The 24,795-nt window shown below is 45.9% G+C and overlaps 1 protein-coding gene across 4 annotated transcripts in view; it reads right to left on the bottom strand.

The window, feature by feature from the left end:
* Positions 1–24,289, bottom strand: part of Znf462 (zinc finger protein 462) — a 141,383-nt gene extending 117,094 nt beyond the window's left edge. For 2 of the 4 annotated variants that reach the window (XM_051162120.1, XM_051162145.1), the window contains exon 1: positions 21,094–21,355. The gene's annotated coding sequence lies outside the window, so the exon portion shown is untranslated. Of the gene's footprint in view, positions 1–18,164; positions 19,733–21,093; positions 21,356–24,245 lie in introns of those variants that run through there. The other 2 variants (XM_051162140.1, XM_051162133.1) reach the window with 2 other exon arrangements.
* Positions 24,290–24,795: the final 506 nt, after the last annotated feature.

Below are 24,795 nucleotides of genomic sequence, written 5' to 3'. Positions count from 1 at the left end.
ACGAGTCACTGAGTCTTCAAGGAGCAAGATCAGAAGGAACAGTACACTGAGCTAGAGGCCAAAGCTAAGGGGGTTTGAAGAGACAGTAAGATTTTTAAGTCGTTCTGGCTAAACACATCTCCCAGTTCTGTGCTTAGCCTTGGACATTTTTAACTTTTATTTAAAGATGTGAGTTGAATATGTAGCAATAGTCAAAACAAACAAACAAAAGAAAACAAAAAACCAGAATTCAATATGTAGAATTAATAAATAATCTACAGCAGAATGTTTAAAATAATGCAAATGGAGGTTGTTACTATTCTTTCCCTTTCTAGATTTCTCAGAAGTGCACTGTCTGTTACTACTCTAAAATCAGAGACATTGCTGGGCCCTGAAGCCAAGAAGTTAAATGTTTATCAATTTCACCAGTGCTGGCTTCAAGGAGCCCCCTGAAGTGGACTTCATGGGCAACTCAAGGGCATTCTAGTTCCAGACCAGACAGGCACTGCTTAACGGTGCTCTGCCTATCATTTTATAAAGATCTAAGGATGAGAAGAAAGGGAATTGCTGTTTTTTATGTGCCTACTATATGTCAGGCTCTGCAGTAGCGATTTATATTCATGATCTTGTTTCTTTCTCCCCATAAGAACCTTACAAACTGGATTTTCTCTTTCCAGATAAGGGAATTGGGGATCAGACACCGAATCCTTCACTCAAGGTCAGTCCCCTATTGGCTGTCTCTGAGGCCTAAGATCTCTATCCATACCACAGTCCTCACTGCCAAGGTCTCCATGGGGCTCCAGAAAAGGATTCCCTTCTATGTGGCCTTCCTCAGGTGAACCAGACAGCAGCACATCCATCCCTCATGGGTGCACAATGCACCCCACATAATCTCCGAGACCCTCGGACGTCTTTCTCAGAGTACCCACACGCATGTTGGGTCCTGATGGCAAAGGTTCTGAGCTGCTCTTGAGATGCAAAACAAGACGAACCCTGTGGGTGCTCCTGCCAACTGCCTGTCCTTACTCATCAGTGGGAGCATGCCAAGACCTGCCTAGAATGACGCAGGAGAGGTCACCATGGGTGATCCCATACCCCTCCAGATTGCTACAAACTAACAGCTCAGTGCGGAGACAAGCTGATCCTTGGAAGGCTGCCAACGTTGTTTCACAGGAATCAAAATTCTTCAACTCCTTGCATCCATCAACCTCAGAGTCAAGCTCAAGAGGCGCAGAAAGAAGCTGAGGGTCTAAAGGTTAAAGGACTAGGAATCCATGGAGCCAATCTATCTTGGAGGCCTCCTCTTCACTGTGGCCTCTGGGCATTCCATTGTAATGCTCTAAGGAAACAGAATGCTCTCTTTTCCTCATCATCCCGATGTTCCGACTGGAGACACTTAAACAGAGAAATACTGATGAGGTTCACAGTTATGAAAGACCCAACTTAGGCCATTAATAAAAACAGACCTGACAACCACACTTCTAGCAGCTCCATGGACAGACACCAGAAAGACGGGGCTGCTACAATGTCGATACTGAACAAGCAAACCCCAAGTCCCTACTTGGGGTGGGAGATGTGGCTAATTCTAAAGAGTGACATTGGAAGGGATAGGGCTGGGACTTATGACAGGCTTAATGCAACCCTCACACCTACAGCTAGGATGTTTTCTCACCAATAGAAAGTGAGTGACCAGGTATCTGTGAGGAGGAATTGGCTCCTATGTTGCCCCAGCATTGGTCACTAGACAAAGATATTCTCCTTTAGGAGCCTAGGATGATAGCTTTTGCAATGCTTCTACAGTTGAGTATCTGAGGTGAGTACTTATTCAAAAGTGCTGGGAAAATCCCTCTGAGCGGGCAGCAGAAATTGAAAGGGCTCCTGGTGACTACAGACAAGTCAGCCATGCCCCTTCCTGGGGAAGCGATAGGCTACTCCATGCCTTGAATACACACCAAATACAGTGAAAGACATTATTGTTGTTGGGGATCTTAGAACATGAGGAATCCGCTCTTCCTCACCTCAGACAACTGTGAAGTCCACTGACTGTCCGGCAGTGTGTACTCAAGAATGTCAAGGTTTCCTCCTGGTGGCCTGATGTACTTGCTTATCAGTGTTCAAGTTTAACCGGAGGGAAACAATGTACCCCCTCACATTGTGGATGCTTCCTTTCCAGAAGAGCTAGACAGTCCTGAAGGCTCACTCCAGCTACATAGCAATTACGTAATTGCTAAGCTTCTACAGAATCACAGGAACCCATTCCCAGCCTTCGTACGGACTACAGCTGCAACACAATGTTCAGAGATGATTGCAGCCTTTGAATGGACGGCCAGTCTCAAAGCGGAGCACAAAGGGGCCTACAATGGGATTCCATCTCAAGCACAAAGAAGCCCCTGCCTAATGAAGCCCTGTCTCCTCCTCCCAGTCTGTGTAGTGAACTCTTCCCTCTTCCCGCCCTACGAGAGTGTGGACCGTGCCTTACTGTTTACAGTGACAGGTTCCAAAAGAGGCAGAGACACCAGCTGAGGTTTTGCCATGGACCATACACAAGGTAATCATTTAACACGTAATGCGAAAGCCCAGAAGAAGACAAGAGGCGAAAGGGGTAGAAAGCATCTCTAGGCTTCCTGCACTGGCATGAAATGACTGCTTCCTCTCCTTCTGCCAGCTCCAATCCTTCATGTTGACATTACACATCCTGTACTGTAGATCCACCCCCATGCTGCCGCTCGCCCGGCTGAATTATCTCCTGCGTCACAGCGGTGGTAACAGAACTGCTGGCTCGGCAGACCTGAGAGCACCATTTCAATGCTTAATGCATTCAGCAACTGGACACATTACCAGTGCAGCCAGGGCGGCTGGTTTGTGGTGCTCTCAGCAGCCAATGCAATACTGGACCTAACCTTCTGCTAACCAGATGGTCTGTTTGCCCCTTGGGACCAAACCATTAAACTTTACTTTATTAAATTCCATCCAAATGTGGGGACAGTTTACAGCAGCGTGTCTGGTTCATCTCCGACAGGGTTGCTAAGATGAAAATGACCTAAAAATAACTGGAAACTCTACTTCACACCAACAGAGAACAAGATCGTTTGGAGTAAATATTTAAATAATCTGCCAGATTAGAAACCACAGCAGCGCTGACTACATGGTTAGTAAACTGTATTCCGTATGTGTGTGTACGCATGCACGTACATACATATATAGGTGGCACGTGCGCGCACATGCATGCACACACACACACACACACACACACACACACACACACACACACACACAGAGGTAATGAAATGAATGAATCTACAGAAGAATCCACTACCCACAACCGGAGCCACCCTGCACCATGCCCCAGACTCCAGGCTATTTTAATGTGTCTGAAGGCACGATCTCCAAAGGACCTAAACACAACTCTGATAGGCCGACCCCTGAGGTCAACCATCTAGGCACACTGCAGGTGGGCCTGTTACTGAAAAGAGGCTCAAAAAATATTTCATGAATGGGTACATGCGCATGCACAAATTTCTTTACAAGTAACAACTTCCATGTAACACATCTCATTGCAATGACGACATTAAATTCTTTCCATCTCTATCACCAACCCATAGTGAGGCATGTAAACCAGGCCTCAGATGAATGGCAAGGAGTGAGTCATCCACACCAGCATCATTGGTGGCCACTAATTCTTCATTGCAAATGAACTGCAGAAGTGGCCACTTGTTGGGTACCTGGCAGGGTGCTGGGTGCTTTACATACCTAATGCCTCTTAGCTTTCACCAGAGAGAATGGAATTCCCTAAAGATAAGGAACAAGAAGACTAGGGGCCATTAGGATCCTGACCTAAATTTATGAATCTAGAAAGTAAGTCGTAATAAGGGCATGAATTTAATTCTTAGTTCCAAGTCAACTGCTTTCCTCCATAGTCACAGGTAAGCAGGAATCCTGTAACAAGTAATTAACTGAATACATGGGAAGGTAATGGCCCTAACCTAAGGTCCAAGGCAAGTAGTAAGCCATCCTCAAGTCTTTTAGGTGTGATACATATTTGAGTTTCAGCACCTACCTTTCCCACCCATACTTCTTAGGGAATTGAGGGCAACTCTATAAGAGCTAGTACCACATGCATGGCTATATCTTCATTCTTTTAGTGTTAGGTCCACCATCCATGAATAGCAATATCTCTTTCCTTTTTTGTTTTCTTTTTTGTGTGCGTGTGTGACAGGATTTCTCTGTGTGTAGCTCTGGCTGTCCTGGACTTGCTTTGTAGACCAAGCTGGCCTCAAACTCACAGTGATCTGCCTGCCTCTGACTCCTGAGTGCTGGGGTTAAAGGCGTGCGCGACCACGCCCAGCTCACGACTAGCAATCTCTCATTCCTGGCTGGTCAGATGGCTCAGAGGCTTTAAGTACTTGCTGCAAAGCCCAACAACAGAGTTTAATCCTAGACCTACAAAGTGGAAGAGATAGAGCTACATACATGCAGGCACAACACTCATACATATAAAATAAACAAAGCTAAACAAAGTTTGTAAGAAAAGGACAACTCCTTGTCAAGTTTCAAACCTGGGACAAATGGCTAAGGTGCCCATTTAACGTATCAGAGTGGACCTGGCCACCAGGTTCTCCCAGCATCCCTCAGTCTCTACCTATTAGAGGGTCCTCCTAGCCGTCATACCCCGCCCCTACCCTGAACTCTCCTGCCCAAGGGGCTGGGCTGCCCTTCCCTATATAATCCAGCCATTTTGGTTACCCGCTGTCTTTGTGTCTTTGGGTGTCCTCGCTGCTGCACCTAGCTCCCCTCTCTCCCCCTACATGGCATAGCTCTGTGTGGTCATGACCACTCTGGACTCTCCCAAATGTCTCTGCCTCTGCCTATGTTCTCTCACATTGCAACAATAAACCTTCTCCTCCACCATACTTAGGAGCAGTCATTCTCCTTTTTTCTTTCTTTCTTTCTTTCTTCCTTCCTTCATCTGATGCTGAAAACCCAGGACCAGTCATGTTTCTTTGTTTTTTATTTCTTTTTCTAAATTAGCCTACAAGGTGTACTGTGACCTCTATTCTCTCTCTCTCTCTCTCTCTCTCTCTCTCTCTCTCTCTCAAGAAAAAAAAATTAATTTCTCATTTACAAGAATCTCAGAGATATCAAAGAAAGACCAATAAATAAGAACACAGCCACTTTCTCAAGTCACTCTGGACACAATGATTAAGTAATAACTATAAAGTTTTAAAATAAATTTTTTTGACCAAAAATTCTGATAACATTTGTTTTTCTGGAAAATTCCAAATATAAAAAAAAAACCAAACCATTATGGGTTTGTTTGGTTTTGTTTGTTTGTTTGTTTGTTTATTTTTGTAACCAGGACTCACTTAGCCCAAGGAGGCCTTGAACTCCAGATCTTCCTGTCAGGACTTCCCAAACCCTGAAGATATGGGCATGCACTACCATAAGCTGTGTTGGGTGATTTGCTTTTAAGTGAAAAAAAAACAGTATTCAGTTTTACCAAAGAAATTTAGACTTTCTTCATCTTTGTCACCAACATTCCCCACCACCACCACCACCCTGCCACCAAAGTTCAAAGCAAAGCAGCAGATAAGTGAAGTCTCATAGGGCCCAACCAACACCTACCAATGTTTCTCACATTTTGAAACATCATCTTCCAGTAAGACACTCTAAAATTAGCCTCCGGTAGCTGACATCTCAAAGCATCTGATATTACAGTACGTGGTAAGACCAAGTAGACCTGGGCTTTCTAGAACAGACATTTGTTCAGGGGAAACCCAAGGTGTTTCTAACCAATGTCTTAGGGCAGTGCTTAACCTGCCTTGCAATTATTGTCCATGGGCAACGCACCAAGGAGGCGACCAACCAGGTAGCCGAAAGAGCACTACCAATATTCCCCTGCAGTAAGTACCATTTTCATAGATGGCAAGACACCTTTGTCAGAATAGTTCAAGCAACAGAAGGTTAATGACATCTAAGCAGCTCAAAGCTCACATGTATAAGCACTGTATACTTATACCGCTCCGGGGAATAACTCTATGAGGTGTGATAGGCAGCCTCTTTACCCTGCAATTGCCCTCTTGCCAAGAGGAAAAGGCAGCATTGTCAGATTGCACCCTTCTCCAGAGGCAGGGTTTGGTAGCTAATGTCTGTTAATCCTAGCACTCAGGAGGCTGAGGCAGGGAACACTGCCCTGGGTTCCAGGCCAACCTAGGCTACCCAGTGATGCTCCTTCCAAAACAGCAATAGCAACAGCAGCAGCAGCAGCAGCAGCAAAGCCAAAGCAACTGGACACTTTCACAAAGACCTAGAACTGCTGCTGGCTTTCAGACCACCAGCCCACATTGTAACTGAGTCTCCCTCTGAACAGATGCTCATCAGGAAAGACACAGCAAGAAACAGTAAAGTTCAGAAATGGATGTGGAGGCGAAAGACTGAGTACAGATGACACCGAGTGTGGAGGAAGGGAACGTGGCAGGTCCCTCGTAGGTCACAGTTTCACTTTGTCAATCAGTGAGAAATAATTATTGTCCACCAGTGTCTGCCATAATCCAGCACTCAGGGACCAGAGGAGAGACTCAGTGGTCAGGAACACTGGCTGCCCTTGCAGAAGACCTGGGTTCAGTTCCCAGTGATCACATGAGAAGGTTCTCAACCACCTCTAATTCCAGTGTCGTCTTCTGGCCTCCACAGGCACCAGGCAGGCACACATGCAGGCACTCAAACATGCACATAAAAACAAACAAGTAAACAATCTTTAAAGAGCAAGACAACATGGAGAAGAGTTCTGCCCCTCTCAAACAAACAAGCCACGATTCTCATACACATATTTTGCTCTTATGTCAGTTTCACTATTAGAGATACCATTTGGGCTAGGGAACCATAGGGTAAAGAGGGTTAGTGACTTAGGCAAGAAGATGCAAGGAAGGAACAAATCTCACCCTGTACTTACATAGTCCAATATGCTTGACCCACCACACACCACTTGCCTCAGGGAGACCCCTGCACAGAGAAAGGTACTTTTACTACAGAAGTTTGTAAGGCTGATGTTATAGAAATGAATGACAAAGCCAGGCTTGATGTCACACGCCTTTAATCCCAGCACCTGAGAGGCAGAGTTAGGTGAGTTGGAGGCCAGCCTGGTCTAAAAAGCGAGTCCAGGACAGCCAAGGCTACACAGAGAAATCCTCTTTAAAAAAAAAGAAAAAAGAAAAAGAAAGAAATGAATGACAACAAATTCTCTCTCTCTCTCTCTCTCTCTCTCTCTCTCTCTCTCTCTCTCTCTCTCTCTCTCTCTCTCCCTCTCACCAGCCCAGTTGCCAGCTGTTCCTCAGATGAACTGAGGTCTAGCCACAGTGTACAAATTTCAAGTGCACCACTTTCCCACATAACTGCACATCCAAAGAGAAAGGCTGCCAAAATGACAATCTGGCCCTATGATTCAGTTTCACAGACTTACACACTTCTGATAAAGTTTGTTGTTTGAATTCCTAGAAATCATTGTCTCTGTTTAGGAGATTAAATAGCAAATAAAACTAGGCATGGGGGCACACACTTGTAATCGCAACACTCAAGAGGTAGAGGCAGGGGAGCCAGAAGTTCAAAGTTATCCTTGGCTACACAGAGTTTAAGGCCAGCCAGGCTTATAGGAGACCATGTTTCAAAAACCAAACCAAAACACAGCACACAGCAAACAATAACCATAGCGATGAAGCCAGGAGTGTCAGTCAACATAAGATACATAGATGTGTGTGTGTGTGTGTGTGTGTGTGTGTGTGTGTGTGTGTGTGTTGGTCAGCAGGCCTTTAATCACTTGGGAGGCAGAGGCAGACGGATCTCTGTGAATTCAAGGCCAGATTAGTCTACAAAGCAAATCCAGGACAGCCAGGGCTACACGCAGAGAAACTCTGTCTCAAAAACAACAAACCAAACTAAACAAAAATGAAAACACAACCAAACAAAAAAAGATAGATATCCATATGCATAAGATACGTGTATACATAAGAAACATATATATCATATGTAGCCCAGGCTGACCTTAAATTCTCTTGCTTTTCCTTCCTCAATGCAGGGATTACCAACATGGGCCACCACACCCAGTTTAAGCAATGCAGGTGGGCATGAAACCTAGGGCACTGCGTATACTGGCCAGGCACTGTAGCAACTGAGTCCCACCCCAGCCTGATGTTCGCCTTACACTACAAAAACAGACATTTGGGGGAAAGCAAGGAGTATCAGAAGAAGTTCCTCTCTGGAGTTCCTCAGACCTTACTGTTGACACAGCTTCATTTACAAAGGATTCTCACTTAAACTTCTGCCACATAATGCACAACATCTTGCCACATGAACCACATTAAAGCTACTGACAGACTAATATGCTAAGAGAAAAATAATCTGGTCAATTTTGGAATTTTTTTTATGCTTCAAGAGCCTCACCTGCTAGTGTATTTATGCTTTTCTGTCTTATCTGATCGCTAAAATCTGAAGAATATGCTTTTCTGTAGGAACTGACACAAGTTAAACGGAGTGCGTGTGGTTGCAGGCAAAATTATACTGTCGCAGGCCTTTCTACAGAGGAAGGGAAGTGATCATGGCAAAGTCGCAAGAGGTGAGACCGCAGGGATTCACCATCCAGTGCAGCTCTAGGTAAGATCACAGACACTTACCTGGGCTGAGTTCAGCTCTGATAATTGTAGTTGACGTCTAAAAATGGGGCTATGAATGTAAGTATCATGAAGCAGCAACTGGGCAATCACAACCTAATTGAGCCCACTGACTAGATTAGCTTGTCCCCCCCCCCCCCCCAATAATCACATAACATTTAACACTTGCTAATTTCAGGACCTATGGGTGATGTTCATTCATGACTAACAAGCTGCAGCCACTGGTCAGAAAAAGAACACGCCAGTGTACGGGGCACCAAGTCAACCACAGAGCGCGGATGGATTTCACGGCCAGCCAACATCTGTTCTTGAACACCTCTCCATTTCTCATCCCTACCAAATTACTAATTGGAGGCAAAGGTGTGTGCCTGAAGGACTGACTAAACTTTCAAGTGTCTGGAAGGAGGACAGAACTCTTGTTTTCTTGAAAGCACATTGGTTCTTGTCATCTACATGATGTGTTTTTTATTTTTTAATGATAAGGTTGCTTCTGTCTTTGAAAATGTGGTCTTCGGGGCTGGAGAGATGGCTCCGCGGTTAAGAGCACTGACTGTTCTTCCAGAGGTCATGAGTTCAATTCCCAGCAACCACATGGTGGCTCACAACCATCTATAATGTGATCTGATACCCTCCTCTGGCCTGCAGATGTACATGTAGTCAGAGCTCTGTATACATAATAATAAATAATAAATATTTTTTTTTTAAAGAAAATGTGGTTTTCTTTTCTTTACAAGATAATGGCTGATTCCTCTGCCAGACCTGCATACATAAATTTTATCTTTTTGCCTCCCTCACACATGTCCCTAAGCCCCATCTCTCTCCCACACTCCATGTTGAGCATGCTTGAAAACTGAATATCTTATGCCCAATTGCCATAGCACTGAGAGATACACTGACCCAGTTCACCTTGCTTTCATCAAAGCAGCTCCTGAAGGAAGCCTGGGTGGGCTCCTCTCCAAAGAATTAAGTTGATTGAAGACTGCTCTTTGAGATAGGCTGGTGTGGGAACACCGTTTATGCTGCCAAAGAGTCCTGATTCCTCTGCAAAAGAAATTCTTCCCCAAGAATCACATGCTTTGCTATACTCTCTTCCATGAATACCCATGACACTCCAAAGTGGTTTTGTTTGCCTATTTATTTTGAGCCAGGTCTCTCTACATAACCCTGGCTGTCCTGGAACTCACTATGTAGATCAGGCTTGCCCTGAATTCATAGAGATCACCCAGCTTCGGCCTTCCAGGTGCTGCATCTAAAAGTTCTTTAGCCAAGCAAACAGTTAATTGAGGGTTGGGAATGTCGCTCTGTAAAGTTCTCCTCTACCATATGCGAGACCCAGCACAACAAAAACGAAAGCGAAACAATGGTAATTGTCATAATGAGGTGAAAATGGCCTTTCCTAATGCACTTTAAAAACAGGGTGTGCGTTCTATAAACGGTCTGGCTCCGTATCTGTCTGGGACCTGAGCTCAGATGAACAGAGCCACAGTGAAGATATCATCAAATTAGCACTAGTCATTTGCGGGCTGATGAGATCAGCCAGCCATTTGTGCGAATGGCTCATCTTATAGAACATCTGTAGTCTTGGTTACATTAAGAGAGTAGGGACTGCCTCCATCTCCATAAGGACTGCCACTCACTCTGTGAAGGACATCTGTAGTCACCTATAAACAGCAGGTTCTGCATGTATGGGAACAGTCCACGAAGAGCCAAACAAGCCCAGAACAATCCTTGTGTCTCCACAGTCTAAGCAGAACACATGGCGACCACTATGCAGAGCAGGGAGTAACAGCACCCACACTTTTAAGAGAACTGGCCCCACTTTCCACAAATGATCACTCACTCACTCTTAAATGTCTGTCTGTGTAGCTTCTGAAAAGATTCCTCAGCCTTCTGGTAACCAAAGCCAATATCAAGAGCACCGAGATTTCCAAGAGACCCTAAGAGAGAGTCACACAGTTTGTCTGTCTGCCAGTTCAGGTAGGTACTCGTGTTAAAACTCTGTCTGTAGAAATATTTTAATGAGTTTGATACAATTCAAAAATATGTACTCCCTAGTGACTCCTACGAACTCTCCTTTGCAACTCAGAAGACAAAGAGGGTGCTCTTGGTAAAACATTTTCTCAACTTATTGGAACGGGCTGCCTCTCTCCTCTTAACCAATACATTACAATCAATCAATTTTCCATTATGTGCAGATTCCCTTCCAGAGCACAAAGACTCCTGGCTACTGGAGGAGACGGACCATCGGGAACATAAGCTATTAGCATATAGGTCAGGTCCTATCAGCAGAGAGCCAAGCCTCAGGAGGAAGGCACCTCTCATGTGAACTCTGGCTCCCCTACTTCTTAGCTCATGACCCTGGGCAAATTATCTCTCTAACCCTTGGTTTCTTCCACCACATGAACAGCCCCTGGTTCATACTAAATGTTAAACAAACGTTATCTTGTATTAGTATCAACTATGAGCCCATCCGGGAGGGAAATCACATTTTGAAGGTTTACAGGGTACTCCCATGCTAAACAGGAGTTGGCAGAATTTTTTTTGATGAAGCAATCGTATTTACTCGCTATAGTTTTTCACTCAATATTAGGACAAATTCAACTGAGAGCATAAAGGGGAAAAGCTTTTTGTAGATGAACTCTGACACTCAAATGAAAACCCTCTCCCTATACACACCCCTCCTAGTTACTACTATTAAATACTAATTAACAGTCTTCAGAGACTATTCAATATTGAAACGCAGGGGAGGGAGGGGAGGGAAGGGAGGTGGGTGGCGGAGGAGGGGTGAGACAGCGAAGGGTTCTGCTGGGTAAATGATATGTTGATGTCCAGCTGCTGCCCGTCTATAGCCCGGGGTTCACCTTTTGCCCCAATGGAAGAACTCCTAAACGAGGCCCATGACCACCTCAGTTGAATGACTATTGTTCAGTTGCTGATTAATTGTCCACAACACAAAGGGGTGATCTAACTAGGGATGAGAATGGCTAAACACCTTGCACCTCAGTGGCCTGGTTCTGTGTTTTACAATGCTGGAAGTAGACTGGTCCATCAGCCTGTTCTGACCTTTAGCTGAATCAAATGGTTTAACCTTGACTGGACACCAGGTAGTGGTCACGGTCCACTCTTTCCCTCTTCTGAAATTAGCAGGCCTTTGCTTTTCATTTCTTCTACTACCCAGGGCATATGTTGAGCAGTGCTATGGATAGATAACCTTAGAAGACTATCACATTTTCTGCCCATCAATAATGCAGCTATTCGCTACAGTGCTCTATTCTCTGCATCACTCATTTTCCAGGAAAATCTGCACCAAGCCTACTTAACCAGTTCCCTCAAGTTTCCATCTGTCCTTTATCAAAAAAGCTGCAACTGTACCCCAGAAATCACATGAATCACCTTCCAAGTCCAGTTCAAGTTTTTCCCCCAATAGGAACTTATTAAAGAATGTCTTAGCCATTGCTCTTTATATTTCACATGCAATGGGTACCAAATTACAAGGCCTTTCTCTGCTTGCTTTACTGTTTTCTTAAGAGCAATGCCCCACTTCCCAGTGGACAGTCCTCTTCTCTTTTGACTTGTCAATTATCCCCTGCCTCACTTCTTTTCCCTTTCCCATCCAAGCAGGCTCTCTCTTTCCCAGCAAATTTTCACTATATAATTACAGTGATGCTTTAGCCTACTTTTCTGTTAGCTTAACAACCCTGTCTATTTTCTACTTGTGCTGATGCTACTGTTTGCTTTTCTGATGGGCTAATCCATGTATCCTTTCAAGGCCTAACTTTCCTACCATGAGAGCAGCTGGAGCGCTAATTCATGGGCACCTTCCAAAGCTTTTCATTAGCAACAGAAATGAGATGGTTTAGAAACCCATTTCTTAATCTGCAGGTGAGTGCTGGAACCTTTGTGCAGCAAACATCTTTCAAGTAGCCCACATTGTGCCACTGCACAATTATTTTCTGAGTAATAAGGTACAATGTGATAGGTACATTTGCAGTGCTAACAGGGAGAGTGTGCCCTCGGAGGTAACCGGTTTCCACCTCCCCTCCCCTCCCCACCCCCTCCAGCCTCTGACATTTCCCAGCTCAAGAGAGAAGCACTCAACAGACCTGAGGAAAACTGAAGAATAATTGCTTTGCCTTCTTTCACCTGCATAGGGAAGAGAAGAAGGTAAATTGGAGGGCCTTTGCTTGTGTTCTGGTTCAACTGGCCAGACGAGGGCTTAGGGAGTGAGTCTGGCCTTCCCCAGCTGGGCTCTGTGGCAGATAAGCCTCTCCACAAATCCTGGGCTTAATTACTTCTGACACAGTCATCCTGCCTGGGCCTCCAGCTCCTTTTGTGCCCTAACCAGTATGAATCCTAGGTAAGTCTCTGCTTACTCACCTTAGGAGAATGCTTACTTCCCTTCTAAGTGATCCCAACACTTTTAACAAGGATCCACTGGGTCCTTGGAACAATTTCTCCATGTTTCTTTTATGGACTCTGTTCAAACTCTCCTCCAATGCCTAGCAAATAACTTTTTGAATTACATAGTCCTTGTCTTCAATTTTTTAAAAAACAAGTAAAAACCCTGCCCCCTTCCCCGCCCCCACCCATGAGCAGGTTTTACCCTGTGAGTGAAGTTGGGATGAAGTCTGGATAGGTACAGTATTAAGCATTGTATTAATATCCAGAAGCAACAAGCAGTGATCTGAACACGCGAAAGCTAGGAAATCAATACCAAAACACCCATGGACTAGCGTGATAAGGAGCCTTCCCTCCACCCAGGAATAACTCAAGAAGAAATGTGTCCAGCTAGGAAGTAAGAAGGGATACTTTGAAGACCTAGAAGAGAGCTGCTCCCTAGAAGGGAGCTAACAGTACCAGCACTTTCTCCTACAACATCTCTCTACCCACCCAACTGCCCCAATAATCAATTTTGCATCAGAACCACACAGCTGAAGACTTCACCAATCATATAGGAGCTTCAACTGCAGAGGACCATGGTCCTTGGCAAAAAGATCGATTTTATGATAGCATGTCCAGGCAGGGCTTGTAAATCTAAGTCGCTTCTGGTGGATTTCTCATTAATCAGTTGCACAGTTCAAGGGGGCAGAAATTCAGAAGAGCTTCCTAGTAAGCTTCAGATTCCATCTACATTCATAAAAACCCACTTTGCTGTATTTGGAAAGTTCTCCTGGGTCTCATAAATCCAGGAGACTTTAACTCTGATTATCTTCTTTCCAGTGCAACAAACCACCCCCCCCCCACACACACACACAAAAAGAAAAAAAAAGAAAAAAGAAAAAGAAAAAGAAAAAAACTTTTTTCTTCTTCCTTCAGCCCTGGCATGCAAACCATGCTGTTTTAACTTCTTTCCTGTTCTCCCAGTTCTTCTGGAACATTTTATTTTCGACAGTCAACTCATTTGGAGGAGTGCCACACTGAGGTTCAACTGTTTACAGCATTAACTGTCTTCCTGCCAGAAGTCCCGTATGCAGTACTACCTTCTCCAGTCTGTCTCGTAGATTAAGAATTTATGCATTTGTTTGAAAGAAGCTTAGAAAATGTGGAAACTTCCAAGCACCAGTCTTCTTCCTTACAAAATTGCTTGTACTTGTCCAAAAGGACACAGACATGGAAACCCACCTCACCCTTTCCAAAGGACTCTGCCCAAGTCATTTGAGTGATGACTCCCTGTTTACTGGGGAAACGGGAAATAGCCATTGATTAGCAAGAGAGAATTAGGATTCAAGGAGATAGGTAGAAAGCACTCTTTTGAAATTTTGAGTGAGACCCTGGGTGTGGTGGTGCATGCCTTTAACCCCAGCACTTGGGAGGCAGAGGCAGGCCGGTTTCTGTGAGTTCAAGGCCATCCTGGACTACAAAGTGAGTCCAGGACAGCCAAGGCTGTTACACAAAGAAACCCTGTCTCAAAAAAACAAAAAATAAAAAAATAAAAAATTTTAAAAAAGAAAGAAAAGAAAAAGAAAACTTTGAATGAGTAACGAATACTATAAACTCACCAGTTAATACTAGATTTTTGGCTCTCAACCTTTCATCAATATTACAGAATTGCATGTCTGAGAGCAGCCGGCTTGCATTTGCACCATGTTGCAAAACAGACCCCCACAGTCCAGTTGTGGATGTTTGCGAGATGCAATAGATCCAGACAAATTTCCAAAGAAGGGCATTTGAAAAGCACTTCTAAGCCCTGGATGGTAGAACTAGAGAGGAAAACAGAAAACTTAAAGAAAAATACAGCTACCAGGCTGGGTGTGGTGATGTACACCTTAAATCCCAGCACTTGGGAGGCAGAGGCAGGAGGATCTCTGTGAGTTCATGGCCAGCCTGGTCTACAAAGTGAGTCCAGGACAGCTAAAGCTACACAGAGAAACCCTGTCTCGAAAAACCAACCAACCAACAAAACAAACAAATCAACCAACTACAGCTACCAACCAAGCAGCTAAAAGTTCACTAACAAAATGGATCTCTGCATCAGGGAAGGAAGTATAGTAATACCTCAGCTCCAAGTCCCCACACATGTTAAATCCAACTAACAGCAGCAGCAGCAGCAGCACATCCATGGTCTGTCCTACAAGGGTAGGGCTTCAGAGTTTCTCAGAGAGTTTAGGCCCGGAGGGGACAGCTGTTGCACAATTACCACCATCAAATCCTGTAGTGGAAAGGGCATCAGGCTGCAGTCAGTCATCCAGCTCAACCTGAGCTCTAGGCCTGGCTTTGTCACACCTGAACTTTCTGACCTTCTGCAAGTCGCGTCATGTCTGTGTGCCAGTTTCCTCTTGGGTAAAATGAGAGTGAAGAAGGCTGAGATACATCATCTAAGGCATGAAAAATGCCTACCTTCTAAACGGGGAGTTTCATCTAGTAAATATTAACTCCTTAGTATTCTTCCCTGAAAAGATCTTCAAGTTTTAGTGACTGGAATGTTAGTTTCTACTTTGGAAACTAACTGCTTTGGTTTTGTCTGTCACCCCCCAAACCCTCAGCTTACATTCCTACAGTTCTCTCATATTCCGTAAAATGTCTTTTTCTTTCTTTCTTATTATTTTAAGCAACCTTCCCCAAACTAAGACTTGTGCTATTAAAAGAGCTCAGAGCTTCCCGTTTCCTTGCTAAGGCTAAAATTAAACTGTCCGTTCCTTAGGGCCCCACATAACATCTGCCAGATGTCTTGGCATATCATACAAAGGGAGGGATTCTCTTTGAGCATTATCTGTTCTCCTCTCTGTTTTCTCATAATCAATTAATAGGTCACCAGCACCCAGATAATGTTTCTCTTAAAGCCGTCAAGTCTGGGGCTGGAGAGATGGCTCAGTGGTTAAGAGCGCTGCCTGCTCTTCCAGAGGTCCTGAGTTCAATTCCCAGCAACCACATGGTGGCTCATAACCATCGATAATGTAATCTGGTACCCTCTTCTGCAGATAAAGCACTCATATGAAATTAAAAAAAAAAAAAGCCGTCAAGTCCAGAAGCGCAGGACCATCACAAGCTTTCACAAACATGGACACATATCACCTGGCAAATGTCTCAGCTTACTGAATTTTGTCCATCGATCAGGGAAATATTCCCCACCCCTCCTCCCCACTTTTTTTCTTTTTCCAGGACCACAAAAGTTCTGGGCATTGAATTGAGGGCCTCATTCAATCTCCCACAGAGCTACATCCCTAGCCCTTGCGTCCACTTCTTTTGAATCTGCAGTTTCCACATTGTTTCAGGCCTGCAGTCACATTCATCCACGATCTTCTATGGTTTGGATTAGTTGCTATTATATATATATATATGCTTCTTGACTCATGGCTGTGGCGTTATGAAACAGCACTCTGCACTCTGCATCTGCAGCAGCTCTGTCTCCCAACGGCCCCCAACTCAGAGCCAGACCCCATCAATCCTCTACTGTGTAACACGGTAACTGTAAATCTGAAATTCACCCATACCATAAAGATAAAGATTACCTTAACTAAAACTCTCAATATCACGAATCATTAAAAGACTAAACCTTATTAAACTGCATCACACATAAAACAAGACCAGTGCTCACAGTCACTTTACCCTTCCCTTCTTTAAAAAAAAAAAAAAAAAAAAAAAAAAAAAAAAAAAAAAAAAAAAAACTGACCCACAAGCACTCTAAAGCTCCTTAGTAAAGTTGGAACTCCCACCTGCTACTGTCTTCTAGGAGACAACACTAGGAAAAATGGACATAAGTTTTGGGCTTTTTTACCCCACTCAAAAGTTGTTTCCAACATAAAGTGAGGGTGGGGGTGGGGTAAGGAGAGTCTTCAGGGAATGAAGTCAATGGATCATATATAAAATCAAGGAAACATTAGTGAATATGAAGACCAAGCAACTAACTCTCTCTTGTATGGCAGCAACAATCCTTGTGGAGTTGATGTCTCAAATCAAGAAAGGATCTCCAAGCTTTGATAGCAAAAGACCAGTCCAACCTGACATTAGTTTTTATTCCTTTCATGGGATTTGTCTCCATTCAAATGTGTAGGTCTAGGACAACAACAACAAAAAAAAATCAAGAAATCATGCCCATAAAATTGTTACAGAGCCTCCCATATTGATTACAGACATAGCACATGGAGGTGTCTTTTAGATTATCAGTTAGAATACATCCCCAAACTCCAAAATGCCTATTAGGTACCTCAATTTCTCCCCCTCCAGATGGCTTCTTCTACTCTAACCCTAGCTTAGAAAACACCAAGTCATTTGATTTCCAAGTAAAAAAATGTAGTGAGTGAGGCTGCTGTAGACTGGCAGTTTTTCACCAGCCCCCCCCATACATGAAAACAAATTAATCACTGTCCCTAATATTAACAACCATATAAAGATATCATGAAAGTTTGTTTCAAGAGCAACATATTTATGTTTACATAGACACAAGTTAATTAGATGCAAAATTATCTGATAATTACTTGCCCAAAGAGCTATCTCTTGCATTTAGACTCCCATGCTGAATATGTAGAATCCATATCTGCAATACCAAACTTAAACATAGCACAACAACTTAAAGACCAAGTGATTCAGTCAAAAGATAACATTCTAAAATGAAAAATAAAAGGTCTGATCCAGGCAAGAATTATTTTCCTAAGTGCTCTTGGAGAAGCCTAGGTCTTGAATAAAGGGGCAAAGATTTGAACATCATATTTTTAAATGAGCATACACATCAACTGAAACCATACATCTTCATCTGTATAAACAGGGTTTTACTTCATTGACCATGGACAATTATCAGCTAAAGAGCCATGTATTTCCCTGTCTCCTTTCACACCCCTCAGAAGAACAATAACCCTCAATTAATGACACAACTGTTTGGTTTGAAAAATGTGATGTTGTCATATACAGCATTGTGCATTTACTGAGTGACATTGCTACCAGCTACTCAACAGAAAATAATTACATCTGGAATCGAAAACCACTTCAATATGCACAAAGACACTGTAGACAGAAGGAACTTTTCGTACAAAAAAATCTGACACATAATGAGAAAGCAAGACAAGAAAAAGGCTGGTGTAAGTGGCTCACCAATGTGTTCCTTATTTCTGTTGAAGCTGGTACCTTTCTGCGTCTCTCCTTAGTTGAAAGCAAGGCCCAATTAGCCCCCTTAGAATCTGTTAATTGGTTCTGAATCTCCTCCAAGTTTTCATCCCACTGTGAACCTTCCTCACCTATCTCTAAGAGTCCATCTAAAATTCTTCCAACATCTCCCCTCACCCTCAAGATGGCTACCTTACCTAATGGAAAAGCAACATCTTCATGGTTGGCTTTAATAAATTCCTAAAGCATTTCAGAATCCAGTTCTTTACTTGGGTCAATTACATACAATCTCTGGAAGTAGTCTGTGAAGGGCTCCACATCAATGTGTGTGCTTGTGTGTATATGTGTGTGTGTGTGTGTGTGTGTGTGTGCGTGAGGTAGGACTGGCTCCTGTTTTCAAACCATCCTCACAAAATGTCTTCCTACAAGACTAATAAATTCCTTCAATTAAAAAGGTTAAGATACCTGGACATGAGGTTTTCTCAACTGACATCATTTGTTTCCATAGTGACATTGTGAAGAAGACATAGTGATATTTCTGAAGATTTACAGTACTGGAGGACACAGGAGGGGGGAAAACAGCAGAAGCAAAGGGAGGGGGGAAACAAAGGAACTAAGAAGGCCTGACACGCAAATGGAGCAAGCAGCCTGAAGAGGCATGGAGAACCAGAAGAAACTGCCAGTCTAAAGGGTTCCTCTGAGCTCTGGAAGGAACACATTCTATTCTTTCTGGCAGAAACCAACCAAAGCCAGACAATAAAGTCTCGCAATGCATCAGACTGATAATAACCAAGCCCCAGAACTCAAAAGAGAAAAGAAATCTCAGCTTAGGGCCACCAAGCATCCTCACACTGAGGAAGTACCATTTCCTGGAGACACATTCAGGGGACATGGCGCAGCTGAAAGTTGTGAGAAGATCTCAGTGGAAAATTTTTAAGGTTTTTTGCCTTTCCTTTTCTGAGGGAGGTCAAAAACCCTTCAGGTCCACTCCAAAGGAGAAAAAAAAAATTTCCAAAAGTTTACTTTAAAATGGAAACAAACATCTCAGTAACTTGTGAAAGCACTCCTTGGGTGGGAGAAAAAATCTGAGGAAGCTTTAAAAGCCCCCATTTCCTTACTTAATGAATAGATAGCGAGGAGCCACCACAAGGTCTCCCTCTGGAGAGGGAGAAGGAGTAAGCAGGCATGCCTATTTCTTCAGCCATCACCAACAGAGCTTCAAAATGGAGACATCCATAATTTTATAAACACTTCTCATCTCAGCTTTGTCTCCTGGAAGCCCGAGTCTCCTCCATTTTCTGGTAGAGTTATAGCATGACAAGGGTTACCTGACTCAGTTCCTAGCTCTCAACCCAACTAGTCACTTCCTACCCCAAACCTGCAAGCAGCCTCCAGAAACAAAACCAAACCAAGCCAAAACAGCCAACAGAGACCAGCAGACACAGCCCCCAGGAGCCCTGGAGAAAGCCCCAACTGGTTGGTCTTTCCCCATCCCAGGCGCGTGCTTAAAAATGAAACTTTTTTTCTTTTTCTTTTCTCTTGTCTTTTCTTTTTCTTTTCTTTTTTCTCTTTTCCCTGGTTTTTAAGGCTGGGGAGGAATATAAAAGGAAGTGCAGACAACCTCCTCCCCTCCCTCTTCTGTAGGTTAGGAGCCACAATGAAAAGAAAACCAGGGTTTCTTCAGGAATGGTGAACAGCCTGGAGAATGAACGTGTAGAAGGATCTTTGTGTTTTGGAGTCTGGACTGGAACCAAAGCAGACAGCTTGCAAATGGAGGACAGGGAGATAAAGAAAGGGAAAGAGAGGGGCTGCTCCAATGGAGGGGGGGCGGCTGCGGCTTCCCCCCGTGCCTAGAGGGAGGGCAGACCCCTGGGAACCGCACCAGGAGTGAGACGTCCCCCCACCCCCCCCTCACCCCCCAGGCCCCAGCCTTCCTTTCTCCGAGCCTCAGAGGAGAGCCAGGCGTGTGTAATGGCTTCTCCTCTCCAGAAACCGTTGTCCTCCTCCAACCAGACGCTTCTGAACCTTCAGCCTGGAGACAGCTCCTCAGTTGTCCCTCAACCGGCGCCCCCACCCGGCCCACAGACCCCCCAGCTCTCCTCCCCAGCAGGGGCAGCGGCAGCCACCCCCCTCGACACATCCCGACCCCGCATCCCAACTTCGGAGAGAGAGGAGAGCCGAGAGAGAGAGGAGAGCCAAATACCTGAGGAAGGGGAGGGGGGGTGCCAATCCGTACGGCTTTGCCATCGGGCGGGGGACAGGCAGACAGAGGAGGGGAAAGGAAGCAGAGGGACAGAGAAAGAAAGAGGTCAACCCGCTCAGGTCGGGGCCGTTCGCCCCGAGCGCTCCCTCTTATGACCCCTCGCTCGTTCCCTCTGGCTAGGGCTCAGGTCTCTCTTGGCCTCCAGCCTTCCTTCCGCCCCCCTTCTCTGTCCCTACTTCTGTCCGGACACTCGGAGCATCCGTCCTAAGCCTCCAGCTCTCTCCTCTCACTCATCTTTCATTTTTTTCTCTTTCTTTCCTCTCTTCACAGAACTACACGAAATTAATTAAGCCACAGGGCTGCCCCCCCCCCCAGCAGAAGGCAGAAGGAGCAGCCAGCAGGAAAAGCACAGCCACCTCCACCTTCTCCTCTTCCTCCTCCTCTTCCTCCCTAGCTTCTCCTCCTCCTCCCCCTGCTGCTCTCCCTCCTCCCCCTCCTCTTCTTCTTCTTCCTCCTCCTCCTCGGTCTTTCCTCTCTTTAGCTTCTTCTCCTCTCTCCTCATAGCCAGCCCATGCAGGGTACTTCCTCTCCTCTCCGCGCCGCCAGCCCTCCTTGGCCGAATGAATGAGCGCGTTTGTGCCTCCACCGCCCGGCGCTCTCCTCCCCGGAGCACTCGGACCACCCCGGAGGTGGTGGTTAATTGCAGTAACTTACAGAAGAAGCGTCCCGGCGCCGGGAGGTGCTTCGGGTTCTCCAGCCCCACCGCCTCCTTATCCTCTTTCTCTTTCTCCTCTTCCTGCTCGGGTTATTGTTGTGGAAGTTGTTTGGGAGTCTCATGTGCTTCTGCCGGGTCTCAGCAATGGAGGATCGCCATCTTCCCTGCCTTCCTCGGCTCCTCAGACTCGCTGCAGCTGCAGATGACCTGAGATATCCGTCTCTCTCCCCTCTCCCTCCCTCCCTCTCCTCTCACTCACTCACTCTCTCTCTCTCTCTCCCCTCTCTCTCTCCCTCTCTCTCTCTGCTCTTCTCTCTCCTCTCCTCCCTCTCCCTCGCGCGCGCTCTCTCTCTCTCCCTCCCTCTGTGTCTCTCTCTGAATAATGAGCAACCAGAGGGAGAGAGAAAGCAAGACAGAACGAGAGAAGACAATCTTCTCCTGCCACACAAAACGCCGGAGCACCAGGGGGTGCGCGAAGCCTTTCTAATAACAACAACGTGCAGGAGAGAGGAGGGGAAAGAAAGAAAGAAATAAGAAAAGGGTTGGGGGGAAAATAGGAAGAATTATCCAAGAGCTGAAGAAACGCAGAAGCTGGAGGAGATGCTGAAGCTGCGACTACTGCCCGCCCCCCTCCCGCGCTGAACCCCAGAAGGAGGCAAGGTGGTTGCAAAGTTAAGGCTGGGACATTGTCTTTGTCACTCTGAACAACACAGAGCCAGGCCAGTGAGATGCAAGAGGAGGAGGTGACGGTGGAGGAGGAGGAGGTGGTGGTGGTGGTGGTGGAGAAGGAGGAGGAAGAGGAGGAGGAGGAGGAGGAGAAGGGGGAAGAGAGAGATGAGATGAATAAAGACCTGCGGAAAAGGCGGCGCGAGGAGCGCGACCGCCGAGCCCCAGGCGTGCGCGCTCGCGTCCCAGAGGCGCCCGGCTTCCCGGGCCAGAGGAGCAAGCCCCGAGTGAAGACCCTGCCCCGCTGCTCATAGGGCTAGCACCACTAGCTTTGCCCCAGGAGCCCAGCCCCGGCTCCAGAGGGTCCCTCAAACGCATCCATCCATCTAGAGGCCAATCTTGGCAAAGAACAGAGATGAAGAACTGAAGGTTGCAAGTCTAAACCCAGATCAACCACGTGGGGCTTTTTAATTCCTTTCCAGCTTGCAGTGTATCTCCAGTGAAGGGCTCAAGTTGTCCATTACTGGCAAGCATGTTTAAGCCTTCGCCTTCTAAATAAAGGCTCATTGTGCGTTTTGTGTCTCTTCTGATATGGAAAGAAGGAACTCATCACTCTGATCTAGAAGCCACCACTTTCTTTTCCAAACTTGTGAACTGTTTTGACGGCGCACTAAAAAAAAAAAAAAAAAAAAAAAAAAGAAAGGGGGGGTCCGTACTTAAATAACTTTCCACTCACGAGCCCCACGTTGTTTGCACTTTCCGGCTGATCATCTAAAGACTTGGAAAGTAACAATCATCGCTCCTAATGATGAGGTGTCATGGTGTTGAAGACAAGAGAGCCGAACTGCAGCATCATACCTTGAATTTTTATTTAGTGTAATTTCCCCCCAAAATCGTCCTGGACTACTTTTCAAAGAAATGGATTTGCACTCTCTCTCTCACCTGGTCAAAGATCTCCTATGGCTTTAATTAGATTTAAGGTAGGTGCTGTGAGAGACTACAGTACCAAAAAAATTTTAATTAAGAAAAAAAAAAAGGAAAAAGAAAAGTCAATACAGCAAATCAGGAGCCATTGAAGTTCAAGGGCATGGGATGGTGGTACCATTTCTATTTCTCAGATCTTCTATTTGGACATCAACAACCTCAGAAGAGAAAAGCACGCAGCGCAGCGCACGGGGCAGGGACCTTAATTAAAGTTTCTTTTGTCCGCCTCAGAATTAGGGGTTGTTGCTGGATTCCTTCGCATTGAGGAGCGCGCATCCGGTGAAGGCGCGGCGTTGAGGGTCCTGGGCAAGCCTATCCTCTTTAATACTCGCCCCCTTCCCCCCACCCCATATTCGGGGCACCTAAACTGGTAAGCCCATATAATAAAAGCAGGGGAGACGCGCACGGAGCTGGTTCCCATCGGATAAACGGCAAACACATCTAGAATCCTCATTTCCCAAGATTTTCCCGATTGTGTATTCCAGGGCAGAATATCTCACCCTGACGCGCGATATAACCCCCTTCCAGTCAACACTTCCTGCCCTTTTCTCCTCCCACTCACATTGAAAAGCTCGGGAGTCCTAAAAGGGTGTTGATGGCTGGGGGTGATAAATAAATAAATAAATGACACTACGCGTGCGGTGGAGAAGAAAGGAGGGGAGGAAGACGGAGCGGGGGGCAGAGGTGGGGGGGGGGAGCGAGTCAGGGAGAGGAAAGCGAGGAGAAAGGACTCGGCGAAAGGAAGCCGGGAGTCAAAGAAAGCAGAGGAATAAAAGAGTGGAAGACCTCTAAGGCTGCTCTGCAGCGAAATCCTCCTGGCTTTGTGCAAAAAGGCGAGGGGGAGGGGGACGCTCCCTTCTTTCCAGGTGCCAGAGGGACCTGAGCAAGTCTATCTGTCCTGAGCTCCTCCCCACCAGGACCCCAAGGGTGTCTGAGGGCTGACCGCCGCTCCCCCATCAATTCCTCGTGGCCATAAGCGGAAGCGCGCCAGGTCTGCGCCGTCCCGACTGATAATTTACCTCTTTGTCTTTAATAAAAAAAGGCACTTTTTGCCCTCAAAAATCTCTGCACCAGGCAAAAATAATAACAACAATAACAATCGTATTTCAGACTAAAAGCTCCTATCAATTGCTGGCTTTCCAAGGCTGCAATAACTATCTTCCTCGACGTGAAGGTACCTTGTGGGCTGGCGTGGTTCGGAAGTGCCGGGATGGGGACCGCCCTTCCCCCTCTTTCTCCCTCCTCAGGCTCGGGGACTCAGGGCGAGGAGGGAGGAAGGAGCGGAGGTCAGAGGAAACCTGGGGTTTCCAGGGCTTTCGCGGTCGGGGGAATGAGCCCTGGGGAGGAGTCTTGCGCCAGCGCTAGCGCGCCCCAACACGTCTCCGACCTCGTAAACCCACTTGGCACAGACCCTGGAAGCCGCTGGCTGAGTGGCTGCGGTGAACTCCAGAAATGAACCTGCGGCGCGATGCCACGGGCTGCCGCCCTTGCCAACACTCACCTCGAGCGACCGACATAGAGAGAGCTCCCGACTGAGCCGCGGGGGGACCTTGCTCCGCCCTCCCGTCCCAGGAGAAGAGGACAAAAAGGGGGGGGGGGGGAGATGGACTTGGAGATGGCCCCGCCCTTCAAACGCTCCAATCCTTGGAAACCAAACCTCTCCAAGCTTCCACGTCTAGAAGGGACAAAGACTGCCAGGAGATCCAGGCGCTGATGGGAGATGATGGCTCCTCGCGCTTCTGGAGTGGGTGCTTTTCTGGGGTAGGTATCTTGGCTAAGTTTCCATCCCAAATATGTCACCAAGGGATGGTCTTTAGAGGACAAACTGAATCTTCTGGTAAAGAAGCAAGCTGACTTTTCAAAGCTGTGAGGCAAACAATCGCAAAACTCCCGGCATAGCCCTTCCATGTTGAAGGTGGAAGACTAAAATATCTATTCATGATGCCACCGTCCTTTTTGGGTTTTCTACTTTTACAAGCCCCAAGTTCCTTAAGTCCTCAACTAAAATAAATGAAAGACTTTAAACGTAAAAGCAGTGTTTTCTGTTTGTT

Source organism: Acomys russatus, chromosome 2 (genome assembly GCF_903995435.1).
Source record: "Acomys russatus chromosome 2, mAcoRus1.1, whole genome shotgun sequence".
Taxonomy (NCBI): Eukaryota; Metazoa; Chordata; class Mammalia; order Rodentia; family Muridae; genus Acomys; species Acomys russatus.
This window is presented reverse-complemented; position numbering and strand designations above follow the sequence as displayed.